This window comes from Lissotriton vulgaris, chromosome 11 (genome assembly GCF_964263255.1).
Source record: "Lissotriton vulgaris chromosome 11, aLisVul1.2, whole genome shotgun sequence".
Lineage (NCBI taxonomy): Eukaryota > Metazoa > Chordata > Amphibia > Caudata > Salamandridae > Lissotriton > Lissotriton vulgaris.
In genome coordinates this window covers 719,207,017-719,222,138 of record NC_141699.1, presented here as the reverse complement: position 1 = coordinate 719,222,138, position 15,122 = coordinate 719,207,017, and positions in this window count along the sequence as shown.

Below are 15,122 nucleotides of genomic sequence, written 5' to 3'. Positions count from 1 at the left end.
TCCTGAAGTCGCAGATTAAGGTCTCTCCTTACTCCATGGTTGCAAGTTCTTCAGATCCGAGGTTCTGGTGCCAGGGGAGCCCCTTACATCCTATATTTAGGGGCATTAGGGATATGGGTGCTAGTAGCCAATGTGCTACTAGCCCTAGTGGCTAATTCGTCCCTGAGGTGACAACTTCCTATGAAGGGTGCCACCTTTTCTACCCAGATGCCTCTATTCTGCCTCTTTTGAAAATGCCAGAACCCTCCTTCAGCTATACAGACCAGGTAGTCCACAATAAGGATGTAGCTAGCCTTCTTGGGTGGTTGGGAGGTATGCCTCCTGACTTCCTAATTGTCTCTCCTACGCGGGCTGCAAATGGGCCTGGGCAGGTCATTGGCTTTTTCCTCCTCTGGGTGGAAGCTTGGCTGCATAACAGATGCGGTGAGGGCTTTGAAGCTCACCACCTTGATGTGCCACTTGACTAGCCATCTTTTCAGGGAGGCCTTTGTTTCTGCCTCCTGAGAGAGTTCACACTTCTTGGCAGGAGGTCAGATTCCTGCCTTGACTGCAGAAGCTGCAGGCTCTCAGCCAGTTCACAGGAAAGGCTGGGGCAACCAGGTAACAAACAACAAAATAATTTTGAAAAGAGAAACAAATTCTCACAAGACACAGAATGTTATTTATTGCATGCTGATCTCTATGGGGAATACAAAGAGAGAACACAGGACATATGACTCCAGAGCCAAAAATGTGCAAAATATTGTCTTCATTTAAGTTTTTGTAGTATATATAAATGATTCAAAGCACAATAAAGGGCTCTCCATCGGGTGAAAAAGTGCATGAGTTGCTTGTGCAAAGTAACAAGTGATCAGTATTTATAAATAAAAAAAATGATTATGAATTGCAGTGCTTGCAAGCATCTGCATACACCTGTCTGAGCTGAAATTACCTATCCTAATTAATATCTTTCTGGCAGAGTTAATGTTTTAATCAATCAGAATCCTCATTAAGGAGAATGGTACAGTCCAGGCATAGATGGTAGGTTGCTAAAGTTTTGACCCAGAAAAAACATGCGATCACTCAGAACCTTTCATATGGGTCTGCATCAAAATGGGTAAATGGGGCAACCTGCGGGAGGATACACTCACTTACAAACTTTTCTGGTGTGTTCTCACAAAACTCACTCCTCTCCTGAAGTGCAAAACTCACCTAGCAGTGCATAGCTGCTCATACCTCAAGTGAACGAGCAAACACGTATGAACAAAGGCCCGTGGGATCCTCGTCTAAGGCTCATAGGTCCAATATTCTCTGTAATGTGGAATAAATCCACATGTAAACTAAACAACAAATACACCATAGTCATCACAAGGAAAAAAATATGCATTGGCCCTCACCCATTAAAAGAAATTTGTGCTTGGGTGCAACATAGAAAACCAGAGGGCCCTGTCCTCATTAATGTAGATAGGGCTTGCAAAATAAAATCTTGTTGGCTACATGAAAGATTATTCACGGTTCTGACATTTAAAACAAAATGTGTAGGTCCAACAAAGCTCAATTGAGAGTACTCACCATAGTCTCTTGCATTATTCAAAACCTATTGGGTGGGGGTGCCCTGTGAAACGCTTGTAGAATGGGCTGCAAGCAATAAATAATGGAAAGTTGCAAACGGGTCAGTTTAGTAACAAAGGAACAAATCTGCAATTAATGGAATAGAAGAGTGGCATTGCTCTCTTCTTACTTCTTGTGGTACGAAGAATCTCCTTCTCCCGCTCGGCCGCACAGACAGAGAGCAGTCCCAAGGGAGACAAAATACGGAGCAGCTCAGCAGCAGGAGCATTCACACTGGCAGACACTGCGATCCTCCCAATAGGGCTTTGGGAGGGGGGACGATCAGCGGGAGGCCTGCTATTCCCGGGGGGTTTTGGGCCTGGGGGGAAGGGCAGCTAGCACCTCAGTTGGGCTGGTTGGCCAATGTGCCCTCGTTTTGGGCTAGGTGGGCTAGCTTTGGGCTGCTTTTGGGCTGTAGGCTTATTTAACCATTTTGGTGGTAGTGACCCAGCAGGCGGTTTAGGTGTCCTGGGGGTTTCGCTTTTTTGATTTTGGGCCTATTGCTTGGGTGTAGCTGTGCCTTAGCGGCGTGGATCAATCAATCAATCAATCATATAATTTGTAAAGCGCACTACATACCCTCAAGGATTTCAAGGCGCTGAGGGGTGGGGAGGAAGGGGGTGCTGTTGCTACTGGTCGAACAGCCAGGCCAGATGGGGGGGACTGGGGCAGGAGTGGGGTGCTTGGCTATTGGGGGGGACGGGTTTTGGTGCGCCAGAAGTTGGAGGAGCTGGTCTGGGGCGAGGGGGAGGAGGAGGGGGCGGCTAGGGGGATGGGGGTGGGGCAGGATAGACGTAGGGGGGGTCTGGGGGCTTGATGGGAGGCTCCTCCGTGGCGGGGGGTCGTTCGTCGGGGGTGGGGAGGTGTACGGGGGTCATGGAGGGATGCAGGGGGTTTTGGCAGAGTGGGCAGACTTTTTAACCCCCGCATGCTGGACTCCACTTCTTTTTCCCGACAGGAACGTATGGCGAGGTGCTCAGGAGAGCAGCATGCGGCTCCACTCCGCCGAGGGGATGGGGCGGAGGTCCGTCAGTGCTGATCGGGACCATGGAGAGGAGCAGGAGGAGAGGAGAGGGGAGATTGTGGACGTAGGGGAACTGCTGCGTACTTATAGAGAAAGGGCAGGACTCAGCCGGCTGGAGCTCGTGGAGGACGGCCAATGGCAAGATTTGGAAGGTGTTGCAGTTGAGGATCTAGAGGAGGAGAGGTCCCAGCTGGATTATGATGAGGATAGCATGGAGGAGGGGGAAATTAGGGAGGAGAGGGGGGCGGGACGGGATGGGGGGAGCGGAGTAATGTTGTTACTAGTGTTTTGCAGACCCAGAAGTGTGGAGCGGAGAGAGTGGCAGGCCCCCCTGCTCAAATTGACGCCAGGTAAGAAAGGTTGCAGAGAGGGGAGCGGGTCGGGAGGGGCCCGACGGGTTACAGTGTCGGTGGGGACAGATGCGGAAGAGGGGAAGAAGGGGCCCGACGGGGTACAGTGTCGGTGGGGACAGATGCGAAAGGAGGGGACGAAGGGGTGCGTCTTAATAAGGGAAGGTACATGAGGGACACAGGGGTAGGCGCAGACGGGGCAGGCGTCAGCTGGGCCGGGGACGCTAAGACGGACGGGGGAGCAAGGGGGGTACCGAAGGGAAGGAGAGCCACGATCTTCCGGTGCGCAAGCTGCCCTAAAAGGGCATCGCAAAACCGCTGGGGGCGCACCTGTCCCTGGCCACCAAAAAGAAGATTTGGAAAGGGGACATTGTGGATATTCTGAAGCTCTCACACCGTGAGCTGACGGAAAAGGAGGGGTCGAAGGAAGAGGAACAGGAATTGGCCAAGCGGCCAAAGGTTCCTCTGAACATAGAAAACTGGTCGGCAGGGTTTTTGATATTTGCCAGCGTGTACTGCGAGAAGTACCCGGAGCGGACGGTTGTGCTTTTTAAATATATGGACGTGATCTGGAGGGCACAGGTCACGTATGGGGGTTATGTGTGGTCACATTATGATGAGGAGTTTGGAGCACACTTGGCGGCGGATCCGAAGGCAAAGTGGGGGAGATCGATTCTGACTTGTATCAGCCGACCATGGGGAGGCGAAGTTCGGTAAGACGATCTATACGGCCAGTGGCCTACCGCTTGCGCCTCGCCCCTTTCCGGCCTGCCCCACCCTTGGGGGGGGGTGCGGCAAGGAGAGGGTGTCACAAACAACACAGTTAGAGCTTGTTGGGACTACAACAAGGGCGCATGTGGCAGACAGTACTGCCGATTCTGGCATGAGTGCTCCAAGTGCGGGAAACAACACCCGATGGTACAATGCTGGGGAGTCGGGGGCGGGGCTCCGGTGCAGCAACCCGCAACGTCAGGGACACAGGCTGTGGGTAGGGGAGGAAAAGGGGGGTCAGGAGCTATGGGAAAAGGCTCATACGCTGGTTAAACAGGACCGGCAAGAGACCCTCATAGCGTCTTATCCGCGGACCAACGACGCGGGTGGTTGCGGCGGGGGTTCCGGGAGGGTTTCTGACTGGGGTACGAAGGCCCGAGGATTGCCAGGTGGGCAGATAATCTGAAATCGGTTAATGCGCACAAGGCGGTGGTGCGGGACAAGTTGTTCAAGGAAGTGCGGAAGGGCGGATGGCGGGCCCCTTTCGGAGGCGCCCATTTGGGATTTGATTATCTCTCCTATCGGTGTTGTGTCGCAGAAGGAGCCGGGGCAATTTCACCTGATTCAGCACCTGTCGTGGCCGTAAAGGGATGTCAATGAACGATTATATATCGACGGAGCTGTCATCGGTGTCTTACTTGTCCGTGGATGTGGACGCAGGCTAGTGGCGTCGGTAGGGGCTGGCGCCCTCATGCTGAAATGTGATAATAAGTCGGCATTTAGATTGCTACCGGTACATCCGGAGGATCACCAGCTGTTGGGGATTCAGTTTGACGGGGACATATTCGTGAACAAGGCATTGCCCATGACGTGTTCGATCTCATGCGTGTTGTTTGAACGCTTCAGTACCCTTTTGCAGTGGGCTTTTTCCTGGCACACAGGCAATGAGACGGTGATGCACTACCTGAATGACTTCTTCTTGGTGGTACGGCCGGGTTCGGTGGATTGCCAGCAGCAGCTGGACAGTTTTATGGAACTCATGGGCTACCTGGGTGTGCCCCTGGTGCCAGATAAGACGCAGGGTCCCAGTACGGTGCTGTCATTTCTAGGAACAGAGCTCGACTCCATGGCCATGGAAGCACGCCTGCCGGAGGACAAGAAGGTGCATATGATGGCATTGGTGGACAACATGTTGGGGAAACATAAGGTGACAGTCCGGGAGGTCCAGGTTCTACTGGGGCATTTGAACTTTGCGTGCCGCGTTGTGCGGGCGGGCCGTACTTTTTGTAGACGACTGGGTCTGGCACTGTCCGGACTAACGTTACAGCATCATCACCTCCGATTGTCGGCGGGGACGAAGGAGGACCTGCACATGTGGCGGGCCTTCTTGGAGCGTTTCAATGGTGTGCCCATGGTGCCCCCCGAGGACTGGGAATGGGACGTGACCATCTCGTTGGATGCGACGGGGTGGGTGGTTTCGGTCTGTACTGGCGGGGAGGTGGTGCGCGGAGGAGTCGCCACCACATTGGCGGGGCGTGGGGCGCAGCATTGCGTTCTTGGATCTCTTCCCGCTAGTGGTCGCGGTGACGGTGTTGGGTGCGAGAGCTAGTACACAAGCGGGTGATCTTTAAAGTGGACAACATGTCCGTGGTACAGGTTGTCAACAGACAGTCAGCCAGGGACCTGCAAGTGCTCAAGTTGATGAGGTTGTTTATTCTGCGTTGTTTGGAACATGACATTTTATTTCAAGCCCGACATGTGCCAGGGGTGGACAATGACATTGCCGATGCTTTGTCTTGTTCACAGTGGCAGAGGTTCCATGGGCTAGCCACAGAGGCGGACAAACGCAAGACGCCGGTGCCGCTGGGGCTGTGGTCAGTGGGAGAGACCGGGTCGTACAACTGGTAAGAGCGTCGGTGGCCGTTTCTACCTGGAAGGCGTACGAGCAGGCATGGAGGGAGTTTTTGGAAGGTGGGGCAGTGCAGCAGGACCATCGCTGGCTAGGGGGCCAACAGGTGGTGCAATTCATGCCGCGGATGATTGACAGAGGGATGTCAAAAGCGTCAATTGCTGGCAAGATGTCAGTGGTCGCTTTCATGGGGAAGTTGTGGTGGGGCTATGGGCTGTCCGCGGGCGAACTGGGATCGCGTTTATTGGAAGGTTGGGTGCGGGAGAGGGGTGCCAGAGTTCGGCAGCGACGGCCCATCACAAGGGCTATGCTCGTGGGTCTGATACAGCTGTTGCCGACGATTTGCCACAACCGGGAGGAGACCATTATGTTTTCTACACTCATGTCGTGGATGTACTTTGTGGCATTTTGGGTTTCGGAACTGGTGGGGATCAGAATAGGGCCTGGGGTGTCTTGGGGGGAGGTGGAACTGATGGCTCAGGAGGTGGTGGTACTGCTGCGGCGTTCCAAGACCGATCAACGGGGTGCTGGGAAGTGGTTCTGTAGTGTAGTTCCTATATTCCCAATAGGCTCTGTGCATTGGAATAACATAAACAACAGTGTAGACGTAGGACTGAGGTCGACTAGGTCTCTATTGAATATGTTATTCTTAATTATGAAATGCCAGCTAGCTCAGAGGTCACTAGAAACTTTCTCGAGTAAACAAGAAGGTGTTAACTTTCCTGATTAGACAAGAAGGAATAAGTTTCTGACAACCGCATAAACATGACAACTTTGCTCCCCCAGAATAAGGAGTATATCTCCAGAGTCGTGGAAACAATAGATAGCTATTTCACTCAGTCAATCGTGCATGCTTAGTTTCACCAGGAGTGCAGAGAAATAGAGAGACGGGCGTTTTCAATAAAAAGGTTATTTATTGAGCAGTCTACTTTCTCATGCAAGAGAAGTGATTGCACCAATTGCAATACTTGTCATAAAGTATAGTGCGTACAGTAAAATGAGTATTATGAAATAATACTGTAAAAGCATTTATATGGTTTCTAAGCCATAAGATACTTAAAATGGATAAAATACATACAATGATAAAATAATGACTAAACGTACTCAACTGGTGTTTTAAGATACGCCTACCCCAGTGTACCTAACCTAAGCCTAGTACAGGGAAGGAGTAGATGAGTTATAGTTTTTGCCAGGAATCTGAATCAAGAATTCTCTGTGGGTCTAATCAGCTCCATACCTTGGTTATAGAATGAAGGAGGTCTTGTATCTCTTTCTCAGGACTCGATCTCCCAGCAAACCTCAAGGGTGACAGGGAAGCACTGGAGCTGGATTTCTCAGCAGGAGAAAAGACAGTGTCTCTCTCAGTGGATCATCACGGAGGGTCGGCTTCCTTCGGCACTCGCATCAGCAGGTTCGTCGGGCAAGTAGATAGCCGATCTGCTCCAAACCACCGTGTCTTGCTTAAGGCAGATGCTGGTATATTTATACCTGGAAGGTGATGAGTTTGTAAGGTTAGACATAAGACGTCACTAAGAACTTGCAGTTCTTTCAGGACTCCAGGAGTTCTAGGACAAATCAATACAGAAGCAGGGGGAATTCCCGGCTGCTGGAGGCTTGGTTTGTTTAAGAACGCGTTGTGCTTTCTAGGAGTCTATGGGAGTAGCTTTGCCGTATTTGGACTGCATTGGCTATGTCTTAATATGGGTATGATTCATATGCCTGTATAAGGGTCTGATTTGATATAACCACATAAGGGCATGAAATCGGGAATATTAACTAGAGTCCTAAAATCATCTACAACAGTTCGTGATGGGTCTGGTAGAGACAGGTGCAGTATGGCCAGCGGGGTGGGGGGGCTGCTGGCGGACGAACGGCGAAAGGAGACGGGGAAGTTTTTTGCCGGCTTGACAAGGGCAGGGTGACGGCAGCTCAGCTGTTATGTGTTCTGCAGCACGCCCTACGCGCCATGGGTGAGGACCCGAGGGTTTTTTGGACACACTAGTTCTGCATAGGGGCGGCGACGGATGCAGCAAGAAGGGGTTGAGAAAGGGAGGAGCTCATGCATCTGGGGCACTGGAAGTCGGATTGTTATAAAACGTACATTAGGTTGTGGGGAGTTGGGATGGAAGACCAGGCTTGATGACATGTTTTGGCCAGTGGCTTACATGTGTGTCTTTACAGGTGCGGTGGTGGGGCCGGACGACGCTGTCCTGTGTATCTTCATTATGGGACATTCATTTGTGAAGCGGGCGGAATGCGCAGAGTGGGATAAGAACCAGAGTTTGAATTGGGCTTGGATCCTGGGTTGTTTGTATGTCATTGGCAGGGAAAGGGGGAATGAGGTGGCATGAACTGTTGCCGGCTTTGAATAAGATGGTCAGGAGGGCAGTGTGTCCGGATGTACTAGTCATCCACCTGGGGGAGAAGAGTTAGGTCAGTGCAAGGGCCTGGCATTGGTGAAGCAGATGAAGAGGGATTTGTTGGAAGTGCGGCGCCAGTCGTCAGGGTGCCATATTATATAGACAGAGTTCATACCTAGGGATATTTGGAGAGCCGCGGAGCAGCTGGCGGCCATAGATAGGGCGTGCAGGAAGACAACAGAGAGATGAGGAGTTTTTGCGAGAAGGAAGGTTTGGGTAGGATGGAGCATCTGGAATTGCGCATTGGAGCGGTGTACTTTTTAAGGGAGAACGGGGTCCACTTATCGCGGTATGGGATGGAATTATACATTGTACAATTGAAGGAGGCCCTGGATAAGGTCATAGGGGTACACAGATATCCAAAGAGACAGGATGCCTAATGGGGGTTCGGACGCCGCCAGGATGACTTCCAAGTGGCGTTTTTTCCTAAGTACTGGGGGGGATTGTATGAGGTCTGGTTTACAGTTGGGGTAGATACAAGAAGTTATATAGTTAGGTAGTTAGGAAAGTTGGAACTTGCAAGTTGGTATTTATAATTGTTGTTGGGGGTAACCATGTCAAGGGGAGGGGGTGGGGGTATGTTAGGAAGTATTTATTTAGTGAGGTTTAGTTTTGTACGGCACAGGCCAAGGGAATTTATTTTTAAGGTGCACCTGTTTCAAATAAAGCGGCCTTTTTCACACCAACAAGCTGTTCTGTGGTTTGTGCGTCCGCCCCACACCCAAGTTTTTATTTGGTTTGGTACTCCACTAAGGACCACAAATAATATATAAAATTCAACTATTATAGCTTTTAAAAGTTCTCATGTTAATACAGAGATAAAAAAGGTTTTAAAAATGTATAAAGTTTATAACAAACTAGTTCATTAGGGGGAGTTTTGCGAGCGATAATCAATTCCTTGACAGTGGTGATGCGGCATCTGAGATATATAGGATACAGATGTTTTGCTCTCGCCGCTACTACTTTTAGATTGGGGCATATGAACAGTAGATGCTCTAAGACCTGCTCCCCGCCGTTACATAGGCTACATATTGGTGACTCGTTTTGATGCCATTTTGATGTTAAAGTTTGGGTGGGTAGAATGCCCAACCGGAGCAGGATAATTAATCTCCTAGCGCCGTGAGTGAGATTAAAATCTATATAGTTCTGGGTGTTCTTAAATACCACTGATTCAGCAAAGTTTTTATATAAAATTAATTTGGCGCAATGCGATGAGTCAAGGTCAAAGCTTAGTCTTGGGGTGTAGCATTTTAAAAAGAGTTTCAATTGAGGCGGTGTCCAAGTCAGCAACAGATCAGTACTAATATTCGCCAGTTTGAAGGCGAAAGACATGTTTTTATAAAATACGTGCTTCATAGAATCACTATCAAAGGTCTCTGTTTTAAGCAGGGAGCGAAGTGTACCATCCTTTGCATGGAGCAGGTTGTATGCCCACCTAATGATGTTTGCGATACCTCGAGAGTAAGAGCTCGTGAGCGATAGTTCAAGGCGGAGTGCTTGTACTGGGATAGACTGCGCTACTTTTAGCATTTTCCTCAATATTTTTCCTTCTTTTTGGTCCAGGAATGTCCACTGCTTTATAGGAATGTATTCCAAGGCAAATGATAAAACTGCAGGGATCTTCACACTGTAGACTTTAAGTAGGGAGGAGAAATGTCTATTTCCCGAGGCCGCGTATAACCTTAGCAGTGCTCCTGCATGCACCTCTGATTTTCTCGACAAGTTTAGAAACTGGCGGTTGTTTTTTAGTGACTTAGTGAAGATCCTACCCAGATAGGTATACTCCTCAACTTTATCTATTTTTTTCGTCACCAAGTCTCCAACAGTATTTACTGCTTTTTTTCTTCCCTGAGAAAGAGACTATTTTTGTTTTGGTTAAATTAGGTATTAGAAAATTTTCCTTAGTATACTTATACAGGGCATCCAGATCGTTTTGCAGTCCAAAGGGTGTTTGGTCCAACACTATAATATCGTCCGTGTAAAGTAGGGCATGAACTTTTTGGGCAGCTACCTTTGGTGGGAAGTTTGTTCTCGCTGTAGATGCTGAGGCAAATCACTGAGATATATGGAGAACAACAATGGGGCAAGGAGGCACCCTTGCTTGAGTCCGTTAGGGGTTGGGATCGGGTTAGTCAGGCCCTTTTCCCTCCCCATTTGTACTTGGCACAAAGTGTCTGTATGCAGTGCAATTATAATTCGTAACAGCTGCTCAGGAATTCCTAATTTCCTCAGTTTTTTCCATAGGGTCACTCTATCCACTCGGTCGAACGCTGTGGTAAAGTCGATGAATGCTGCATACACAGGCTGGGATTTAACTACCACATATGTGTCAAGGATAGTTTGTAACATCGCAATATTGTCTAAGACTGAGTGCTTTGGCCTAAAGCCTGCTTGGTAGAGCGGGATCAGTCCCTGTGTGAAAGCCCATTTTTTTAGTTGATCCAGAACCTCTGCAGCAAAGATCTTTCCCGTAGCATCCAGTAGTGCTATCTGCCGATAATTGCCAGGCTGTTGTCTCGGTCCCTTTTTATATATCGGTATGACGATGCTACCCTTCCAAGATTTCGGCAATTTCCCTGTATTGAGGATGAAATCGAAGAGGGGAGATAGTATTGTGCTCCATCCCTTAGGGTCAGTCTGAAGGACCTTAATAGGTATTTAGTCTGGTCCGGTGGCTCCTGTTGTTCTTGCCTTCCTTATTTGCATTTCTGCGGAAAAGGGTGACACAGTTCCAATGGGTGGGGTGATTCCTTCGCAGTTGTTTGTGGGAGTTATAGGCCTTTCATAGTTAGTATTTAATTTATACAAGTTGGTCAAATATATCTCCCATTCTTTAGGGGGGACTGGGATAGCTTGCAAGGCCTTTCTTGTGCCTGTTTCTTTAGCGATTAATGACCAGTAAGTACGTTGGTTGTACTGTTTTGCTGCTATCCGCAGGTCGACCCAATTTTTATCTTGTGTTGTATTTTTTTGCCATTATTTCTCCCTCTTGCGTTGGTTCTTTAATGTATTAATTTCTGCTTGTCTAGATATAGAGGGCTCCAGGAACTGCATTCCTATTAATTTCTTTAACCTTTTTGCGCTTGTAGATGGCTTACTAGTTTTATTTTTGAATCTTGCTGGTACTGCTTGTTGCCATTTGTGTTGGAGCATTTGTTTTAATGTCTCGATTATCATCTCAAAGTTTGTTATTAGGTTGGAGGAATAGATTGTTTGAAGGAGCTGCTTAGTATTTATTAGAGTGGCGACTTTATTGAGTGTAGCGGAATTCCAATATATCTGCCTTTGGTTTGTCTTTACCGTAACAGTACTGGATTTAAACATGATGTGGCTTGTTGGGCATGTGGTCGTTGTCCATTGGGTGTGTAAAGCCAAGATGGCATGGTCGCTTCCTTGGACAAAGTAAATCTGAAGCTGTGAAACAGACCCGAACATATCCAAGCTGCAGATCATATAATCCAAAATTGATATGGAGTTCGTTCCCTGTCTCGTATAAGACGCAGGGATGTCACCTTCCACATTTCCATTTAGGATAGTTCCATTTAGTAAAGGTAGTGATTGTAATAATACTTTCCCCCTTTTGTCAGCCTTGCTTCTGGTCGGGAACAATGGCACTGAAATGTCAAGAGCTTCCTCCTTATACCAGCTTGCCCATTTCGATATTTCTGTGTTAGATAGTTTTCCGTTGAGGTCACCCATGATTATAAAAGGGAGATAGGCTTGAGTTTCTATTATTAGCTGGATACCCTCCAAGATTTCAACAAATAGCCCATAGTTTTTTTGTCCAGGGGGGATATATACCTTGAAAAGCAAAAAGTTTTTTTGCAGGTCTGAAGTGTCTAACCCCAGCCTGATCTTAATACATTGAAAGTGGTTAGATTTTGTAGAGATAATTTCTTGGGCCCAGTTGTACTCTTCGCTTAAAAGTATTGCTATACCTCCCTTTGCATGCCCTCGGCCAACTTCCTGCGCTGGGATATCATAGGTGAAATACCCCTCCTGGTAAAAACGTTTTGTTGACCAAGTTTCTTGAATTGCCATTATAGCTGGTTGGTTTTTCGTCAGTTCCATCATCTTTTCTGGTGTTTTCCCTGCTATGTTCCAGGATGATATCAGTAGACCACTGCTAAACTGAGTGATTCTTGTTCCGTGCTTGTTTTTTGTTGTTTAGAATCTCTGCAATCCATAACCAAGACTGATCTACATTTACTGTATCCTTATCTTTGGAACTTTGGCTCCAGAGTTCTCTCTCCCCGTCCTTTACTTAGATAATTAGATGATCTGCAGAGTCGCCTATGTAATTGTTTTTTTTATTTTGCTGATAAAGGGTTTTTTGTAAAGATCCCTTAGGGCGATTTCTCGGTTTACCGTCTGTAGATTTCTGTATTGAGGTCAAGTCGTAGCCACATTTATGGAGAGTCTCTTTTTCTTTCAGAATAATTCCCGGGAGCACTGGTGACCAAAATTCTACCACGGCGGTTTTCATTTTTTCTTTATCCGGGAAGGTTACTAAGTTGATTTCTTTTCGTGTTAAAGTTTGTAGGGGCAAGATACGTTGAAGGAGGTTAATAATACGACCTTGGTTGAGAGGGGCTTCGTCTGTTGGAAACAGCTCTGTTATTTGCAGCTGCGTCGATATTAAATCTTCTTGTGGTAGGTCTTTTTTCCGGTAGTCTTCGGATCCTTTAAAATGAACTCTTAATGCAGGGCTTACTGGGTCATAAAGGAAGTCTTTTGCCCTTGGGTTTTACGGGTATTGTTGGGGAATTTTATTATTAGGTTTTTCCATCAGGTTTTGATTTATTCTCTTTAGAGATATGGGCGATTTTATACTTTCTTCGTGATCAAGGTGGGCGTCGGGAGGGGTGGTGGTCTTCTGAAATTTGAGTTTATGCGCATTTTTCTTTTTAAATCTTCTTAGCGGCTTTCCCCTTTTTTTCTTTCTTTCCACTTGCTTCTTTTTTATATTTTGTAAATCCTGCGCATCCTCGCCATTTAAGCCAATGCTATCCTTTTTTTCTTGGTCCATGACAGGACTGGCCATGATAAGTTTGTCTTTGGGTTTCCTGAATATAGGATATAGGTTAGACTCGCTATTAGTGTCTTCTTTAAAAAGTTTCTTTAGGGAATAAACCGTAGTTTTACACTGGTTACTTATTGGTCCCTTACATGGTTTATTACCGGTTTGTGTTCCCATTTCTCTTTTCGCCGGCGCTAAGTGGCCGGTGCTTTTGATGTCACTTATTACCTCTTGACAGTTGTCGGATATTCCCTTTACTTTGGTTAGCTCGGTTTGTTCTTTTTTCCTTTTTTCTTCCACTAGGAATTTTAAAATTCCTATTTGCACATCAAGTGTTTGCTCTGAGTTCTCCATGTCAAGGGGAGGGGGTGGGGGTATGTTAGGAAGTATTTATTTAGTGAGGTTTAGTTTTGTACGGCACAGGCCAAGGGAATTTATTTGTAAGGTGCACCTGTTTCAAATAAAGCGGCCTTTTTCACATCAACAAGCTGTTCTGTGGTTTTTGCGTCCGCCCCACACCCATTGTGGGCCAAATAGGGCTTTGGGAGGGACGGCCGACCAGCGGGAAGCCTGCTCCTTCCGGGGGGTTTTGGGCCTAGGAGGGGGAGGGCAGCCAGCACCTCAGTTGGGTTGGTTGGGCTATGTGAGCTCATTTTGGGCTGGGTGGGCTAGCTTTGGGCTGCTTTTGGGCTGTAGGCTTATTTAACCAGCCATTTTAGGGTACTACCCACCATTTTGGTGGTAGTGACCCAGCAGCCGGTTTAGGTGTCCTGGGGGTTTCGCTTTTTTCCCTCCCACCCCTTTTTTAGGGTTATACCCCCTTTTTTCGGTAAGTTTGGGGTGGTAACTGGTTTCTGAGGTGGTGAGTTGTGTCTTGGCGAGGTGGTCTTGTTGGGAACGGGTGCAGTAGGGAAGCATATTGTATGGGATTTTTCTCGCTGGAGCAGGTGCTGATGTGTTGTACAGGCCGTTGTGGTGGCGTTTTTTCCTAAGTACTGGGGGGGGATTGTATGAGGTCCGGTTTACAGTTTTTTTTTCTTCTTGTATGTTCTTATATGGCGCTCGATCACCGGGGAGGTATCTTGGCGCTTGCCTTGGGAACCCGTCCTGGCTTTTCCCTGTGAGATAGCCCCTACAGGGGGGGGCGTTGTGGAGATTAAGCAAGCTTAATGCCCGGAGTTGCAGAGTGTGAACCCATGATTAGGTCAGGCACCGAAGCGAGAATTATCGAGTCTGTGGACATTTGAGCACAAGGCCCTGCCGCGTCGGGAATTGAACCCTGGTCCCGGGTCTGACCTCTGCTACAGGGTCTGCCTGCTCTAACCAGTGAGCCATACTTCTCCACCGTTGGGGTAGATACAAGAAGTTATATAGTTAGGTAATTAGGAAAGTTGGAAATTGCTAGTTGGTATTTATAATTGTTGTAGGAGGAACCCATGTTTAGGGGAGGGTGTGGGGGTATGTTAGGAAGTATTTATTTAGTGAGGTTTAGTTTTGTACGGCACAGGCCAAGGGAATTTATTTGTAAGGTGCACCTGTTTCCAATAAAGCGGCCTTTTTCACACCAACAAGCTTGTCTGTGGTATGTGCTGCCACCCCCCCTCACCCATTGTGGGCCCAAAATGGAAGACAATGCTGTAGCAGTCAAGCTACAATGCGCCTAGGTTCTAGGTAATGCTCAGGGAATCTGTGTGATGCTAGACACAGGGATTCTGAAAAAGGAATCCGAAAAGGGGGTTACATGTGAGCTAAGTGAAAAGAAGAGAAACAACATGTGCAACAATAACAATACTGGGCCAGTTTGAAGAGCCAATACAGTAATAACAATTCATGCAAAATGTCTTGCAGAAGCATGGGAAACCAACAAAGAATAAATCACACAATACAGGAGTGTAATACTTGGCATAACTTCAAAGTATGGATAATTAAAAAGCACACAAATTAGTAATTCACAATCATTTCAATGGATGTGTGGTTCCAACGCACAAATATCAGTCACAGGTTACTGGTGAGGAGAAACATATTCATGAGGCGACAAATAACATTTAGAATCATATTAAATACTCAGGTAGCCATGGCAAGTGTATGAGTATAAAAT